We start from the raw sequence: 18,111 nt of genomic DNA, 5'->3' as shown, positions 1-18,111 counted from the left end.
TCAATGCAAGGTTGGGCTTCTTTGCCCTTTGAGAATGAAGCACCGCATTGTCGGCGGTCTTGTCCAAAATGTTCATGGCCACAAACTCATCCAACACTTTGCTTGAGGTCAAAGTGTGGAAGTCCGGCCTTTGACGAATGACGGAGGACATGGCCTTGTGGTAGGTCATCATTGCCTTGAGGAATTTGCGCTTGATCCAATTGTCATCCGTGTCCTTGCTCCCGTGATCTCGGAGTGAGACCGCGAGTTTGGTTACTCTCCGATAAAGCTCACGAGGTTCTTCATCTTCTTTCATTGCAAACTCATCAGCCTCATCTTGCACCACTTCATAGTTGGAGCGTTGAATGCTTGCGCTTCCCCGGTAGAGTGAGACAACACAATGCCATGCGTCTTTGGCCAAGGCGAAGGGCCGAAGATGAGGTAGGTCTTCGGGTGGGATTGCATCTTGAATGATGAAGAGAGCATTCTCATTGAATTTATTATCCGCGGCTTCTCGAGGAGTGAAGTTGCTTGGATCATGCGGATAGAAACCTTCTTCAATGATTCTCCAAAGATTAGTGTTCACATGATTTAAATGACGTTTAAAGCGGTAAACCCAAGAATCAAAGTCCTCATTTTTCACAATCTTAGGGGGAGGACCGGCATGATTCAAATGAGTGGAAGGAACCGGTCCACCATAAACAAGTGGTGGTTCCACATGAGCAAAGATGCCGGTGCCATTTTCACCACTAGAAGAAGGAGCCTTTTCACTACTAGCTTCCCCCTTGTTGGAGATAGCATCCGTCACCTTGTCGGTGGGATCACCCATTTTCAATGGTGCGGTGGATAGTTTAAGCCCCTCAAGGAATTTAGTAAACATGCTTTCAACCTCGGTCGTCATGGAGGTTTTCAATGTCTCCAAGGCCACATTGAACTCCTCACGAGAGACCGAGGTTCCCCCATCACACGTAGACGAGGTCAGATTCACACCGGAGTATTCCTCCACACCATCTACGGTATCAACCATACTCTTCAGACGGTAAAGTACTTAATAAAGAGAGGAGGCTCTGATAGCAATTGAAAGGATCGATATGGTTGACTAGAGGGGGGGGGGTGAATAGGCAACTAACAATTTTAGCTTTTCTTTACCAAATTAAACTTTGCATCAAATTAGGTTGTCTAGATGTGCAACTAGGTGAGCAACCCATATGATGCAATAACAACAAACAAACAAGCAAGCACGAGAAGTAACACTAAAGAGCTTGCACAAGTAAAGGTAGGAAATAACCAAGAGTGGATCCGGTGAAGACGAGGATGTGTTACCGAAGTTCCTTCCATTTGAGGGGAAGTACGTCCCCGTTAGAGCGGTGTGGAGGCACAATGCTCCCCAAGAAGCCACTAGGGCCACCGTATTCTCCTCATGCCCTCACACAATGCAAGATGCCGTGATTCCACTATTGGTGCCCTTGAAGGTGGCGACCGGACCTTTACAAACAAGGTTGGGGCAATCTCCACAACTTAATCGGAGGCTCCCAACAATACCATGAAGCTTCACCACAATGGACTATGGCTTTGTGGTGACCTCAACCGTCTAGGGTGCTCAAACACCCAAGAGTAACAAGATCCGCTAGGGATGAGTGGGGGAATCGAAAATCCCTTGGTGGAAGTGTAGATCGGGGCCTTCTCAACCACTCCCGAGCAAATCAACAAGTTTCATTGGCTAGAGAGATAGATCGGGCGAAAATGGAGCTTGGAGCATTAATGGAGCTTGAGAGGGAAGAGGTAAGTCAACGGGAAGAAGGGGACCCCCTTTTATAGTGGGGGCAACAATCCAACCGTCGCCCCACCAACCAGCCCCGCAGAGGGCGGTAGTACCGCTAGGGGGGCGGTACTACCACTGAGCCAGCAGTACTGCCACGCAGAGGAGTGCAGCAGGGACCTGGACCCAGAGCGGTACTACCGCGGTGGTAAGGGCGGTACTACCGCTGCGAAACGGTACTACCGCCTCTACTGCCACAACTAGTGCCGCAAAACCCGACACTAGAAAGAGATCCCTCGAGTCGAGGCAGTAGGAGCCAAACAGACCAGCAGTAGTACAGCTGCGGAGTCACCGGCGGTACTACCGCTGCGGAGCAGTACTGCCGCTTGTGACCCCTCAGCGGTACTACCACTAGGTAGCACGGTACTACCGCTGGGACCCAGATAAGAGAGAGAAGATCTCTCTGTCAAGGCTGAGGTCGAGGAGGTAGTGCCAGGCAGGCCAGCGATAGTACTGCTGCGGAGTCACCGGCGGTACTACCGCTGCGGAGCGATACTGCCGCTTGTGACCCCTCAGCGGTACTACCGCTGGGTTGCACGGTACTACCGCTGGGACCCAGACAAGACACAAGAGAGAAGGGATCTCTCCAACGAAGCGGAAGAGCTCTAAGGGTGAGAAGCGGATGTGTACGTGTTGATTCCACCCATGCAATACCCCAGCGGACCCCCTCTTGATAGTACGGTGCCCTCTACGCAACTAGTCCACCGAAAGAGAAACGAAAGAGCTACACCATCTTGAATGACACTCCGAGGGGAAGAAATCGTCTCGTGCCAAGGATGAATCTCTGAAATACTCAAAGCACACGATTATTCCGCAAACATGTTGTCATCAATCACCAAAACCACATCGAGAGAGATATGCCTCAACACCTACTCTCCGATGTATATAATCCTAAATGACTCAAAACATTTTTCTAGACTCAACAATGCCAGCGATTCGATCAAGCAGGGGGCTCCTAAGTCGGGGAAGGCTCTGATTACCAACTTGTAACACCCTGGATGCGGCTATATCTCCCACGTGTCGGAGCACGACTTAGAGGCATAACCGCATTGAAGGCAATGTCGCAAGAGAGGTAATCTTCACACAACCCATGTAATGAATAAGGAAAGGGATACATAGTTGGCTTACCATCGCCACTTCACACAATACATGAATATAACATTACATCATCCAGATACAATCAAGGTCCGACTACGGAACCAAAATAAAAGAAGACTACCACTAATGCTACAGATCCCCGATCGCCCCAACTGGGCTCCACTACTGATCAACTGGAAAACGGAACAACATAACGAACACAGACTTCATCAAGCTCCTCCTTGAGCTTGGTTGCATCACCTGCACGATATCATCGGCACCTGCAAGCTGGTTTTGGAAGTAAACTGTGAGTCACGGGGACTCAGCAATCTCACACCCTCGCGATCAAGACTATTTAAGCTTATGGGTAGGGAAAAGGTATGAGGTGGAGCTACAGCAAGTGACTAGAATATTTAGTAGCTAACATACGCAAATGAGAGTGAGAAGAGAAGGCAAAGGCATGATCGATGAACTATGATCAAGAAGTGATCCTAGAACAACCTACGTTCAAGCATAACTCCAACACCGTGTTCACTTCCCGGACACCACCGGAAAGAGACCATCACGGCTACACACGTGGTTGATGCATTTTAATTAAGATAAGTTTCAGGTTTTCTACAACCAGACATTAAAAAATTCCCATCTTCCCATAACCGCGGGCACGGCTTTCGAAAGTTCAAATCCCTGCAGGGGTGTCCCAACTTAGCCCATCACAAGCTCTCACGGTCAACAAAGGATATTCCTTCTCCCAGGATGACCCGATCAGGCTCGGAATCCCGGTTACAAGACATTTCGACAATGGTAAAACAAGACCAGCAAAGCCACCCAGATGTGCTGACAAATCCCGATAGGATCTGCACATATCTCGTTCTCAGGGCACACCGGATGAGCAAGACGTCGGGTAGGCCAGCCCAGAGTTGCCCCTGGTAGCCCCAGACATCGCTCAGTTGGACCAACACTTAGAGAAGCACTGGCCCCGGGGGGGGGGGGTAAATAAAGATGACCCTTGAGCCGGCCGACCCAAGGGAAAGAAAAGGCTAGGTGGCAAATGGTAAAACCAATGTTGGGCCTTGCTGGAGGAGTTTTATTCAGGGCGAACTGTCAAGGGGTTCCCATTGTAAACCCACTGTGTAAGGAACGCAAAATCAAGGAACATAACACCGGTATGACGGAAACTAGGGCGGCAAGAGTGGAACAAAACACCAGGCATAAGGCCGAGCCTTCCACCCTTTACCAAGTATATAGATGCATTAATTAAATAAGAGATATTGTGATATCCCAACAAATATCCATGTTCCAAACATGGAACAAGCTCCAATCTTCACCTGCAACTAACAACGCTATAAGAGGGGCTGAGCAAAGCGGTAACATAGCCAAACAACGGTTTGCTATGACAAGGTGGGTTAGAGGTTTGACATGGCAATATGGGAGGCATGATAAGCAAGTGGTAGGTATCGCAACATAGGCATAGCAAAAGAGCGAGCATCTAGCAAGCAAAGATAGAAGTGATTTCGAGGGTATGGTCATCTTGCCTGAGATCCCGCAAGGAAGAAGAACGAGTCCATGAAGAAGACAAACAGACATAGTCGAACGGATCCTCACAAACGCGACATTAACGGAACTAACCCGAAGAAGCAACACCGGAAAGAAGCAAACAACATGGTAAACAACCATCACATAAGCATGGCATGATGCACAACCAAGTATGATGCATGTCCGGTTTAAGTATGCATGACATGGCAAAGTGCAACAACCAAAATACAAATTAAGTGGAGCTCAATATGCAACGGGTTGCATATTGACGGAACACCACATCAATTATTTAGTTCTCTCTCGGTTATGTACTCACCAATATTAAATGTTGTTAAGCATGTCAAGAGATGATACATAACAAAACTATACCATCTAAACAATTTAAATGGGGCCGGGTATAATAAACAACAAATCCGGTAAATCCCCATATGCATTAGTAATTTAATGCAAACAACAATTTTAACCAATCTTGAAGTTGTTATCATGATGCGGATGACATGTGAAAGTTTATGCAAGTTTTAAGGAAAAGTAGACATGACAAGATACAACACGCAAGCAAATGACATGGCAACGACAGCGAATAACTGGAAGACACCTGGCACATCGGTCTCGGGGCGTCACAGGTAATCCACCACAATCCTCTTCAAATAAATATACCTCTATCAACCGCCAAGTCTACTGAATATGATAGAATTGAATATGATGTAGACTTTTAGATAGCCTTATATATATCAAGGTCAAAACCAGTACCCCCAAGGGCTGGCTTAAACTATTAAATTAACAAATATGTATTGCCCCCATGAACCAGATTAAATCATATCATTTTGTCCGGGCCATCATAGAAACTGTCTTTACAAAGAGTAATAGGCATTAGCCCCCAAGTGTCAAGGAAAATACTTGTATTGTGCTTGGGACTTCAAAAATAATATGATCATAATACCTTCCACCTTGTTCATGTTGCAGGCTTAACTAAATGTGAAGGAATCCCAAGTCAAAGATTCGAGGGCCAACATTCAAACCCAACAATCTGAGACAGCAAAAGCCAAATTAGAGCCGAAGACTTCATTGCAAAACATTGAAAAACTGAAACAAGACTTCAATGCTGATAAAACCGGCTGGGAGTCTGAGAGGGCAGCTCTATTGAAAAGAGCAGAGGATGCCGAATCAGCCTTTAAAGTGGTAACTGACGAGTTGTGTGGTTTAAAACATCAAATCAACAGCATGACGTCGGCCATCTTTGGTAAGTAGTAAAAATACCCTCCTTTGCACCAGCAGAACATCATAATCATTTGCCAGTTTACCAATAATTTTACTGATGCAGGCTCCCGAAGCTCGAAGCTCAGTCCAGACATGCACATCAAGCTTAAGGTAGTCTACACTCTTGTGGAGCGCTATACACTGGTGCTCAATAGACAATCTCTGCGCTATTCATAAGAAACAGCCACTGTCCCTTATCAAGGAAACATTGGAGAAGCTGTCTGTGCTGCCCCAAAGAATTGAGGAATTAAAGAGATCAGCCACCAGAGCCGGCACCATCACCACCCTAAGTCGGGCAAAGGCATGGCAAGAAGATCTTGATCCAGAAGACTTGGCCAATGGCTGCCCCAGTGTAAAAGAAGACGGGTCTCCCTTCAGCGCTGGTGACTTTGCAAAAATAGTAAGGGACATGCGGTCATTAGCAAGAAAATGGGCTGAAGACACAAATCTATCCCAGTATCAGGCGGTTTATGACGTTGAAAACAAGAAGGTGAAGGCCTCGGTTCATCAGGAGGTGGATCTCATCCCGCCGACTCATAAGCACACCTTCTCTCCTGACATTGATCTGACAAATCTTATAGATGACGAGGCTATGTTTAGAGCTTTGACTGGTATCAACTGGGCTACACCTGAATTCCAGCCAATGGATAACCAAGGAGAAGAAGAACCGGAAGAAGATGACCCAGAAGCCTCAACCCGCCAAGACCAGGAGTCATAATCCATGAACCGGTTTATCACCTGCAACATTGGGATGTCATGCGTCTCAAAACACTGATTCTTTTGTGGCCATATGATGCCTTGTAATAGACTTAGTTGAAAAACCATGATCTGTCACGCCATCGCGCGTGTTTATTTGCATAACAGTTTTAAGCCGCCTGAGTTGAGTTGAAACTCCACTATTTATGCTCATAACTTGTGTCAACCATGCTGATCATGTTGTCATTAGCCCTCCATTCAAGCAGATAACAAATGCCCTGGCGCCTTACCCCAGGGCGGGTCATAATGCCCCATAGAAAATCCACCGGTGACTAGATTGTTTATAACCAGGTCGGGTTTATCAAAACCTCATTTATTCATAACAAGTAAATAACATACCTGTAATATTTGTTCATACCGCCAGCTTATCATGCCACATGCAGTAAGGGTAACTGCCAAAGACGTAGAGCACAGCGCCCTATCCATAAATTCATACTACCGGCTTATAATGCCATACACATCAAAGGGTATATCATCCCAGAGCTTATAGAGCAAAACTCCAAGCGCATAATCATGATACACTTGCGACTTAATCGTCCAAAGCCAGGCCGGATTATCAAAACTCCGGATAAATTCAAATATGAATCATAAGGATCAAAGCAACATGGCCCTGATACGTCTCCGTCGAATTTATAATTTTTGATTGTTCCATGCCAATATTATACAACTTTCATATACTTTTTGCAACTTTTTATACTTTTTGGGGACTAACATATTGATCCAGTGCCCAGTGCCAGTTCCTACTTGTTGCATGTTTTGTTTCGCAGAAAATCCATATCAAACGGAGTCCAAATGGGATAAAAACTGGCGGAGATTTTTTGGAATAGATGTGATTTTTGGGAAGAAGAATCAATGCGAGACGATGCCCGAGAGGGCCACGAGGCAGGGGGCGCGCCCCAGGGGGTCAGGCGCGCCCTAGGCCCTCGTGGCCACCCTATAAGCAGTTTGTGCCCTTCTTTCTCTACAAGAAATACAATATCCAGATAGAAATCGTGTTAAAATTTTAGCCCAATCGGAGTTACGGATCTCCGGGAATTTAAGAAACGAAAAAATGGCAGAATCTAGAACGCAGAAACAGAGAGAGATAGAGAGACAGATCAAATCTCGGAGGGGATCTCGCCCCTCCCCCGCCATGGAAGCCATGGACCAGGGGGTAAACCCTTCTCCCATCTAGGGAGAAGGTCAAGGAAGAAGAAGAAGAAGGGGGCCCCTCTCCCCCTCTCTCCCGGTGGCGCCGGAACGCCGCCGGGGCCATCATCGTGTGACGGCGATCTACACCAACACCTCTGTCATCTTCACCAACATCTTCATCACCTTCCCCCATCTATCTACAGCGGTCCACTCTGCCGCAACCCGCTGTACCCTCTACTTGAACATGGTGATTTATGCTTCATATTATTATCCAATGATGTGTTGCCATCCTATGATGTCTGAGTAGATTTTCGTTGTCCAATGATGTTGGATACGGAACACGAAATACCAAAAAAATTAGGTTTACTTGCTACTCATGGAGATGGGGAACCTCCTAAATCCCTCTATGCTCATCATGTGAAAGATATTATGCACTACTTTAATAATCCTGAGAAAAACCCATTCAATTATGTAATGGGAGACACGTTGGATCAACGTGAATACTTTAGGGATTATCGCTTGACTCAAAAAGGGAAATTTTTATGGGATCAAATTTATATGTTGCATTGGTATGCTCGGCAACTATGCTTGAGATATTATTATACTTGTTGCTCTAGGATGAAGGCTCCAGACCTTCCCTTTTCATGCCATTTTAATGATAATGAAACCTTAGCTTCTTATGCTAATGGTATATATGATTACTATGATGTGGAATGAATAGAAGAATTTGTTGCTTTTAAGAGTGCTTGTGAAATTAAATCTTTGTTTAAGGAGTTTGAAGATTTTGATGATTCAGTTTATAGACCTGAGATTTAGCTATCCTTAAATATTGCTATGAGAATTATAAATACAATTATGATATTGATGAATTTATTGAGAAAGTCTCCGGTGTCCGAGAAGAGACTAATATTTTGCAGGAGTCTACGGAAGAAGAAATTGATGAAACTGTGAGCTCATTGGATGAAAAATATGATGAGGAGAGCGAAGAACAAAAGGAGGAAGAGCGGATTAGCTACCCATGCCCACCTTCTAATGAGAGTAACTCTTCAACTCATACATTGTTTAATTTCCCTTCGAATTTACCGAAGGATGAATGCTATGATGATTGTTATGATCCTGCTGATTCTTTTGAAATATCCATTTTTGATGATGCTTTCTATTCTTGTGGCCAAGATGCCAATATGAATTATGCTTATGAATATGAACTTGCTATAGTTCCTTATGTTAAACATGAAACTGTTGCTATTGCACCCACGCATGATAGTCCTATTATCTTTTTGAATTCTCCCGACTACACTATATCGGAGAAGTTTGCCCTTATTAAGGATTATATTGATGGGTTGCGTTTCACTACTACACATGATGATTTTGATAGATATAATATGCATGTGCTTGATGCTCCCACTTGCAATTATTATGAGAGACGAACTACATCTCTGCCTCTCCATGTTTCCAACATGATAAAATTGTAAGAAACTATTTATACTATGCATTGGCCTTTACTATGTGTGCATGAATTGTTCTTTTACGACATGCCGATGCATAGGAAGAGAGTTAGAATTCGTTGTTACATGATATATGTTGCTTTGTGCTTACTACTAAATTACAAATCATTGTTAATTAAAATTGGCTTTGATACCTTGGGATCCGGGTGGATCCATTACTTGAGCACTATATGCCTAGCTTAATGGCTTTAAAGAAAGCGCTGCCAGGGAGACAACCTGGAAGTTTTAGAGAGTCATTTATTTCTGTTGTGTGCTTTTATAAAGTTAAAAAATAAAAAATAATGTGCCAAGGTTTGCCTTTAGGATGTTTACATTGCTTATTGGTTTGTGCGGTGCAAGACAGAAACTTTGGCTGTAGTGCGCGATTTTACATTTTTTACTGGAACGTCGAACGGTTCTAAAACTTTTTGCAATGTCTTTCAATACAATTTTTTTTATTTTTCCTAATTTGTGCAGAATTGTTGGAGTACCATAGGTATGGTGAATGTTCAGATTACTACAGAGTGTCCTGTTTAAGACATATTCTGTTTTTGATGCATAGTTTGCTTGTTTTGATGAAACTATTGATTTCTATTAGTGGATTAAGCCATTGAAAAGTTATATTATTGTAGATACAATGAAAAAACAAAATATGAATTGGTTTGCAACAGTACTTAGAGTAGTGATTTGGTTTATTATACTAACGGATCTTACCGAGCTTTCTGTTGGAGTTTTGTGTGGATGAAGTGTCCGAAGATCGAGGAGGTCTCGATGTGAGGAGAAGGAGGAGAGGCAAGAGCTCAAGATTGGGGATGCCCAAGGCACCCCAAGTAAATATTCAAGGAGACTCAAGCATCTAAGCTTTGGGATGCCCCAGAAGGCATCCCATCTTTCTTCAATAAGTATCGGTATGTTTTTGGATTCGTTTCATTCATGTGATATGTGCAAATCTTGGAGCGTCTTTTGCATTTAGTTTTCACTTTTCTTTGATGCACCATGCTGGTATGAGATAGTCCAGTTGATTTATAGAATGCTCTTTGCACTTCACTTATATCTTTTGAGTATGGCTTTATAGAATGCCTCATGTGCTTCACTTATATCATTTGAAGTTTGGATTGCATGTTTCTCTTCACATAGAAAATCGTCATTTGTAGAATGCTCTTTTGCTTCACTTATATTTGTTAGAGCGTGGGCATATCTTTTGTAGAAAGAATTAAACTCTCTTGCTTCACTTATATCTATTTTGAGAGAGGATAAGAATTGGTCATTCACATGGTTAGTCATAAAATCCTACATAAAACATATATCACATGATCCATTGCTTATATCTACTCTAGTGGGTAGTTATGGATTGTAGAAATACTTGTGTGGAAGTTTTTGATTCTCGTAGCATGCACGTATGGTGAACCGTTATGTAATGAAGTTGGAGCATGAGGTATTTATTGATTGTCTTCCTTATGAGTGGCGGTTGGGGACGAGCGATGGTCTTTTCCTACCAATCTATCCCCCTAGGAGCATGCGCGTAGTACTTTGTTTCGATGACTAATAGATTTTTGCAATAAGTATGTGAGTTCTTTATGACTAATGTTGAGTCCATGGATTATACGCACTCTCACCCTTCCATCATTGCTAGCCTCTTCGGTATCGTGCATTGCCCTTTATCACCTTGAGAGTCGGTGCAAACTTCATCGGTGCATCCAAACCCCGTGATATGATACGCTCTATCACACATAAGCCTCCTTGTATCTTCCTCAAAACAGCCACCATACCTACCTATCATGGCATTTCCATAGCCATTCCGAGATATATTGCCATGCAACTTCCATCATCATCATATACATGACTTGAGCATTTATTGTCATATTGCTTTGCATGATCGTAAGATAGCTAGCATGATGTTTTCATGGCTTGTCCGTTTTTTGATGTCATTGCTATGCTAGATCATTTCACATCCCGGTACACCGCCGGAGGCATTCATATAGTCATATTTTGTTCTAGTATTGAGTTGTAAGTAAATAAAAGTGTGATGATCATCATTATTAGAACATTGTCCCATGTGAGGTTATCAAAATAAAAGTGGCCAAAGAAGCCCCCCCCCCCCAAAAAAAAGAGAGAGGCCAAAGAAGCCTACAAAAAAAGGAAAAAAATTAAAAAAAGAGAAAAAATAAAAAAAATGAGAGAAAAGAGAGAAGGGACAATGTTACTATCCTTTTACCACACTTGTGCTTCAGAGTAGCACCATGTTCTTCATAGAGAGAGTCTCCTACATTGTCACTTTCATATACTAGTGGGAATTTTTCATTATAGAACTTGGCTTGTATATTCCGATGATGTGCTTCCTCAAATGCCCGAGGTCTTCATGAGCAAGCAAGTTGGATGCACACCCACTTAGTTTTCAGTTTGAGCTTTCATACACTTATAGCTATAGTGCATCCGTTGCATGGTAATCCCTACTCCTCACATTGACATCAATTGATGGGCATCTCCATAGCCCATTTATTAGCCGCGTCGATGTGAGACTTTCTCCTTTTTGTCTTCTCCACACAACCTCCACCATCATATTCTATTCCGCCCATAGTGCTATATCCATGGCTCACCCTCATGTATTGCGTGAAAGTTGAAAAGGTTTGAGAACGTCAAAAGTATGAAACAATTGCTTGGCTTGTCATCGGGGTTGTGCATGATTTGAATGCTTTGTGTGGTGAAGATGGAGCATAGCCAGACCATCTGATTTTGTAGGGATAACTTCCTTTGGCCATGTTATTTTTAAAAGACATAATTGCTTGGTTAGTATGCTTGAAGTATTATTGTCTTAATGTCAAATGATAAACTATTGCTTTGAATCACTCATGTCTTAATATTCATGCCATTATTAGATTACATGATCAAGATTATGCTAGGTTGCATTCCACATCAAAAATTATCTTTTTTATCATTTACCTACTCGAGGACGAGCATGAATTAAGCTTGGGGATGCTGATACATATCCGTCGAATCTATAATTTTTGATTGTTCCATGCCAATATTATACAACTTTCATATACTTTTGGCAACTTTTTATATTATTTTTGGGACTAACGTATTGATCCAGTGCCCAGTGCCAGTTCATGTTTGTTGCATGTTTTTGTTTCGCAGAAAATCCATATCAAACAGAGTCCAAATGGGATAAAAACTGGCAGAGATTTTTTTTGGAATATATGTGATTTTTTGGAAGAAGAATCAACGCGAGACGATGCCCGAGGGGGCCACGAGGCAGGGGGCGCGCCCCAAGGGATCTGGCGCGCCCTGGGACCTCGTGGCCACCCCATAAGGTAGTTGGTGCCCTTCTTTCGCCACGAGAAAGCCAATATCTGGATAGAAATCGTGTTAAAATTTCATCCCAATCGGAGTTATGGATCTCCGGGAATTTAAGAAACGGTGAAAGGGAAGAATCTGGAACGCAGAAACAGAGAGAGATAGAGAGACATGTCCAATCTCGGAGGGGCTCTCGCCCCTCCGCCACCATGGAAGCCATGGACCAGGGGGTAAACACTTCTCCCATCTAGGGAGAAGGTCAAGGAAGAAGAATAAGAAGAAGGGGGGCCCTCTCCCCCTCTCTCCCGGTGGCGCGGAAACGCCACCCAGGCCATCATCGTGTGACGGTGATCTACACCAACACCTCCGTCATCTTCACCAACATCTTCATCACCTTCCCCCATCTATCTACAGCGGTCCACTCTCCCGCAACCCGTTGTACCCTCTACTTGAACATGGTGCTTTATGCTTCATATTATTATCCAATGATGTGTTGCCATCCTATGATGTCTGAGTAGATTTTCGTTGTACTATCGTTAATTGGTGAATTGCTATGATTGGTTTAATTTTCTTGTGGTTATGTTGCTGTCCTTTGGTGCCCATCATATGAGCGTGCGCGTGGATCACACCATAGGGTTAGTTGTATGTTGATAGGACTATGTATTGGAGGGCAAGAGTGACAGAAGCTTCAACCTAGCATAGAAATTGATGCATACGGGATTGAAGGGGGACCAACATATCTTAATGCTATGGTTGGGTTTTACCTTAATGAACATTAGTAGTTGCGGATGCTTGCTAATAGTTCCAATCGTAAGTGCATGGAATTCCAAGTCAGGGATGACATGCTAGCAGTGGCCTCTCCCACATAAAACTTGCTATCGGTCTAGTAAAGTAGTCAATTGATTAGGGACAATTTCGCAACTCCTACCGCCACTTTTCCACACTCTCTATACTAACTTTATTGCTTCTTTACCTAAAACAGCCCCTAGTTTTTATTTATGTTCTCTTTATATTCTTGTAAACATATCCCGTTACACCTACAAAGTACTTCTAGTTTTATACTTGTTCTAGGTAAAGCGAACGTCAAGCGTGCGTAGAGTTGTATCGATGGTCGATAGAACTTGAGGGAATATTTGTTCTACCTTTAGCTCCACGTTGGGTTCAACACTCTTACTTATCGAAAGAGGCTACAATTGATCCCCTAGACTTGTGGGTTATCAGGCCCGAACCAATTTGTTAAACCATATATCAATAAATGAAGTTCAAAAAATGAATAAAAAATCAAGGCTTTCATAGGCGACCAGGCCTCAATCATCAAGTGCTTTTCATGGGCTTGCACAACCACTAAGTTAATCCTTCATTCAAACCTTGTAAGCCGTGCCTCCGATGACCAACCGTCGTTTTAACCTTGACAATTTTAGGGTCTTAATAAGATTGATTGTCAAGAGTTCAGCGGGTCATTCCAGGATTACCTGGGCGGAGTGGCAGACGTACAAGGCATGATCAACTAATTTTTTTTGGTGTATACACCTGGTGTTTCAAGCCAATCAAAATGGTTATCAAAGCTATGTTCAATGAACAGGGAGCCCCCAAGTGATATATATTGAACCATCAAGGCAGGGTACCTATGTTTGAGCCGTGCTCTGCAACAGACTCTCTTTGGTCCCTTTAACCCGGGCATCAAGCCGCCAAGTAAGTTGTAGCAACGGCGTTCAAGCCGGATCAATAGGGTAGTCACAACTATGCTCAATGAGCAGGAAGCCCCCAAGTATTTTGTAATCATGGCGTACAAGCCGGATCAAGAGGGTAGTCATAGCTATGCTCAATGAGTAGGAAGCCCCCAAGTGATCTTATTAAGTGATAATAAAGACTCATATTCTCAGAAATGAAACGACAGAGGCCCTGAATTATCAGGGATGCCGACTTTATTATACTAATCATAATATATACATTGATAGAAGTATTTACATCACAAGAGCCGATGGCTCGGGTGTAATAAGGCCGAAGATGAGCAATGTTCCATGACCGGCGGGTCTCCTCCTCAGATTTGCGTGAGTCCTTGCACTCTCGAATATCAATGAGGTAGTATGACCCGTTGTTCAGATTTTTGCTGACCATAAAAGGCCCTTCCCAAGGTGGGGATGACTTATGCATGTCAGTTTGATCCTGGATGAGCCGGAGCACCAAGTCACCTTCTTGAAAAGTTCGAGTTTTAACACGGCGGCTATGATAACGACGCAGATCTTGCTGGTAAATCACCGAAGGAGCCGCCACAAGGTCATGCTCCTCATCTAGAAGGTCAAGAGCATCCTGATGTGCTTTTTCATTATCAACTTCAACATAAGCCGCCACCCTGGGCGAGTTGTGATGAATGTCACTTGGGAGAACCGCCTTTGCTCCGCAAACCGTGAAGAACAGCGTGTAACCCGTAGATCTGTAGGGGGTAGTATTAATACTCCATAGCACTGAAGGCAACTCCTCAACCCAACAACCCGGCGTCCTCTGCAAAGGGACCATAAGCTGGGGCTTTATACCTTTCAAGATTTATTGATTGGCTCTTTCAGCTTGGCCATTGGACTGGGGATGAGCCACAGATGAAACGTCCAGGCGAATATGTTCACGTTGGCAAAATTCTTTCATTGCACCCTTAGATAGATTCGTACCATTATCAGTGATGATACCATGGGGGTACCCAAAATGAAAGATCACCTTTTTAAGGAATTGAACCGCCATCGCTACATCACATTTGCCAGCTTCAATCCACTTTGTAAACTTGTCCACTGCCACCAACAGGTGGGTTTTTTGTCCTTGGATCATTTAAAAGGCCAAACCATATCAAGACCCTAGACTACAAATGTCCAAGTTATTGGAATCACCCTTAATTCTTGAGCCAGCACATGAGCTCGTTGCTACCTCTTGAGCATGCGTTGGTTTTCCCTTGAAGAGGAAAGGGTGATGCAGCAAAGTAGAGTAAGTATTTCCCTCAGTTTTGAGAACCCAGGTAACAATCCAGTAGGAGACAACGCACAAGTCACCTAGTACCTACACAAACAATCAAGAACCTTGCAACCAACACGATAAAGGGGTTCTCAATCCCTTCACAGTCACTCGCAAAAGTGAGACCTAATAAAGCTAGTAAAGTAAATATTTTTGGTATTTTTGTTGTATAGATTGGAAAGTAAAGATTGCAAAATAGTAAACGAGATGCGATGTAAATAAAAGAGATGCAATATAATAAGAAAGAGACCCGGGGGCCATAGGTTTCACTAGTGGATTCTCTCAAGATAGCATGTATCACGGTGGGTGAACAAATTACTGTCGAGCAATTGATAGAAAAGCACATAGTTATGAAGATATCTAAGGCAATGATCATGAATATAGGCATCACGTCCGTGTCAAGTAGATCGAAACGATTCTGCATCTACTACTATTACTCCACACATTGACCGCTATCCAGCATGCATCTAGAGTATTAAGTTCATAAGAATAGAGTAGAGTAACGCATTAAGCAAGATGACATGATGTAGAGGGATAAACTCAAACAATATGATATAAACCCGATCTTTTTATCCTCGATGGCAACAATACAATACGTGCCTTTCTGCCCCTACTGTCACTGGGAAAGTACACCGCAAGATTGAACCCAAAGCTAAGCACTTCTCCCATTGCAAGAAAGATCAATCTAGTAGGCCAAACTAAACCAATAATTCGAAGACACTTGCAAAGATATCAAATCATGCATATAAGAATTTAGAGAAGAACCAAATAATATTCATAGATAATCTTGTTCATAAACCCAGAATTCATCGAATCTCGACAAACACACCGCAAAAGAGTATTACATCAAATAGATCTCCAAGAACATTGAGGAGAACTTTGTATTGAGAATCAAAGAGAGAGAAGAAGCCATCTAGCTAATAACTATGGACCCGAAGGTCTGTGGTAAAGTAATCACGCTTCATCGGAGAGGCAATGGTGTTGATGTAGAAGCCCTCCATGATCGATTCCCCCTCTGGCAGATTGCCGAAAGAGGCCCCAAGATAGGATCTCACAGGTACAGAAGGTTGCGGCAGTGGAAAAGTGGTTTCGTGGCTCTCTGCAACCGATCTAGGGTATAAGAGTATATATAGGCGAAGGAAGTATGTCGGTGGAGCTACGAGGGGCCCTCGAGGGTGGGGGGCACGCCTACCCCTGGGCGCGCCCTCCTGCCTCATGGCCGCCTCGTGGAGTTCCAGACTTCGACTCCAAGTCTTCTGGATTGCTTTCGGTCCAAGAAAGATCATCGCGAAGGTTTCATTCCGTTTGGTACTCCTTTCCCGCGAAACTCTAAAATAGGCAAAGAAACAAAAACTGGCACTGGGCCTCCGGTTAATAGGTTAGTCCCAAAAATAATATAAAAGAGCATAATAAAGCCCATTAAACATCTGTAAGTGCATCTAGTGCCCCTTAGTGATTTTGGTGTATTGAAGACTTATAGGTTAACGGACTAATGTGTTTGTGAGTGTACACATGTCTATAAGTTTATGAGGAGTTTGATATTTACAAAGGAAGTCGACCGCTAAAAATGAAGTTCTTTGACTGAAGACTTTGTATTTCTAAAGACTTTCTGAAGACTTTGAAAGTGAAGAAATTGGTGTAATCCTGAAGACTTGGTATTCATTCGAGGAACATGAAGCGTGAAGACTTTTGTTTTCGTAGTTTCTTTTTCTCTTTCTTGAGTCATAGGAAACACCGTACTGTTAAAGGGGGTCGAGGAAATACTAAGGAAAAATTTCCAAGTGATGCTCAACCAAAATCCTACACCTACCAATCCCTTCGAGTGAAGCCATTGGAAATCTCATACAGTTCAGTCAATTTCTTCAGTGACAGAGACGAAGTTCTTCTGGTCTCTGAGGAATTTGTTCTGACTGAGGAGTTAGGAATTCGCCAGTGCGGATTGCCTACACAGTGAGGAACATGATAGCCCTGAGGAATTTGATATTCAAATATCCGACCGTTGTTGTGCTATGCGCCAGCTGTCCCAAAATATCTACCCACCTAACGGTCATATCATTGAAGGGCATTTATGTCTTATCATGTCGGGCTGCTCCCTAGGCTATAAATAGCCGCCCCCTACAACCACTAGCTGGTTGGCTGCTCTGAGAGAAACTAACACTTGTCATTTGAGAGCATCCCATCCTTCGAGGACTTTGACTGAAAATCATCAAGTGAGGAAAACCCAAACCCAAACACCTACAAACCCAAAGTGATTGAGCATCACTGAAGAGATTGATCCTGGGTGGATCCAACGCTTGTTACATTTGAAGACTGTGCATCTTCCAGACGGTTAGGCGTCATGGTCTAGAGCATCCAAGAGGAAATTGTGGATTGCTGAGTGACCGAGTCTGTGAAGGTTTGGAAGTCACTTGAAGACTTACCACAAGTGATTGGGCAAGGTATGTGTGGCCTTAGCTCAAGGGGAATACGGTGAGGACTGAGTGTTCTGGACTGCGTGTTCAGAACTGGGTGTCCAGGACTGTGTCCTCAGGTTTAAATACCTAGCCGCCCTAACCAGACGTACAACTGTCACAGCAGTTGGAACTGGTCTACCAAATCTTTGTCTTCACCAAGCTACCTGGTTCCATTTCCTCAACCCTTTCATTTCCTCATTTCTGTGTTTTGAGCTTGTTCATATCTGTTTGAAGACTTTGACTGAAGTATTTCTCTATTTCCTTAGTTCAATTTCTCCAGTCTGTTTTGTCTTTATCCTGTGTTATCATATGTTTACGCTTTTCGTACTCT

This window comes from Triticum urartu, chromosome 3 (genome assembly GCF_003073215.2).
Source record: "Triticum urartu cultivar G1812 chromosome 3, Tu2.1, whole genome shotgun sequence".
NCBI classification, from domain to species: Eukaryota; Viridiplantae; Streptophyta; class Magnoliopsida; order Poales; family Poaceae; genus Triticum; species Triticum urartu.
The sequence above is the reverse complement of the archived record's forward strand: the minus strand, read 5'-3'. Positions refer to the sequence as shown.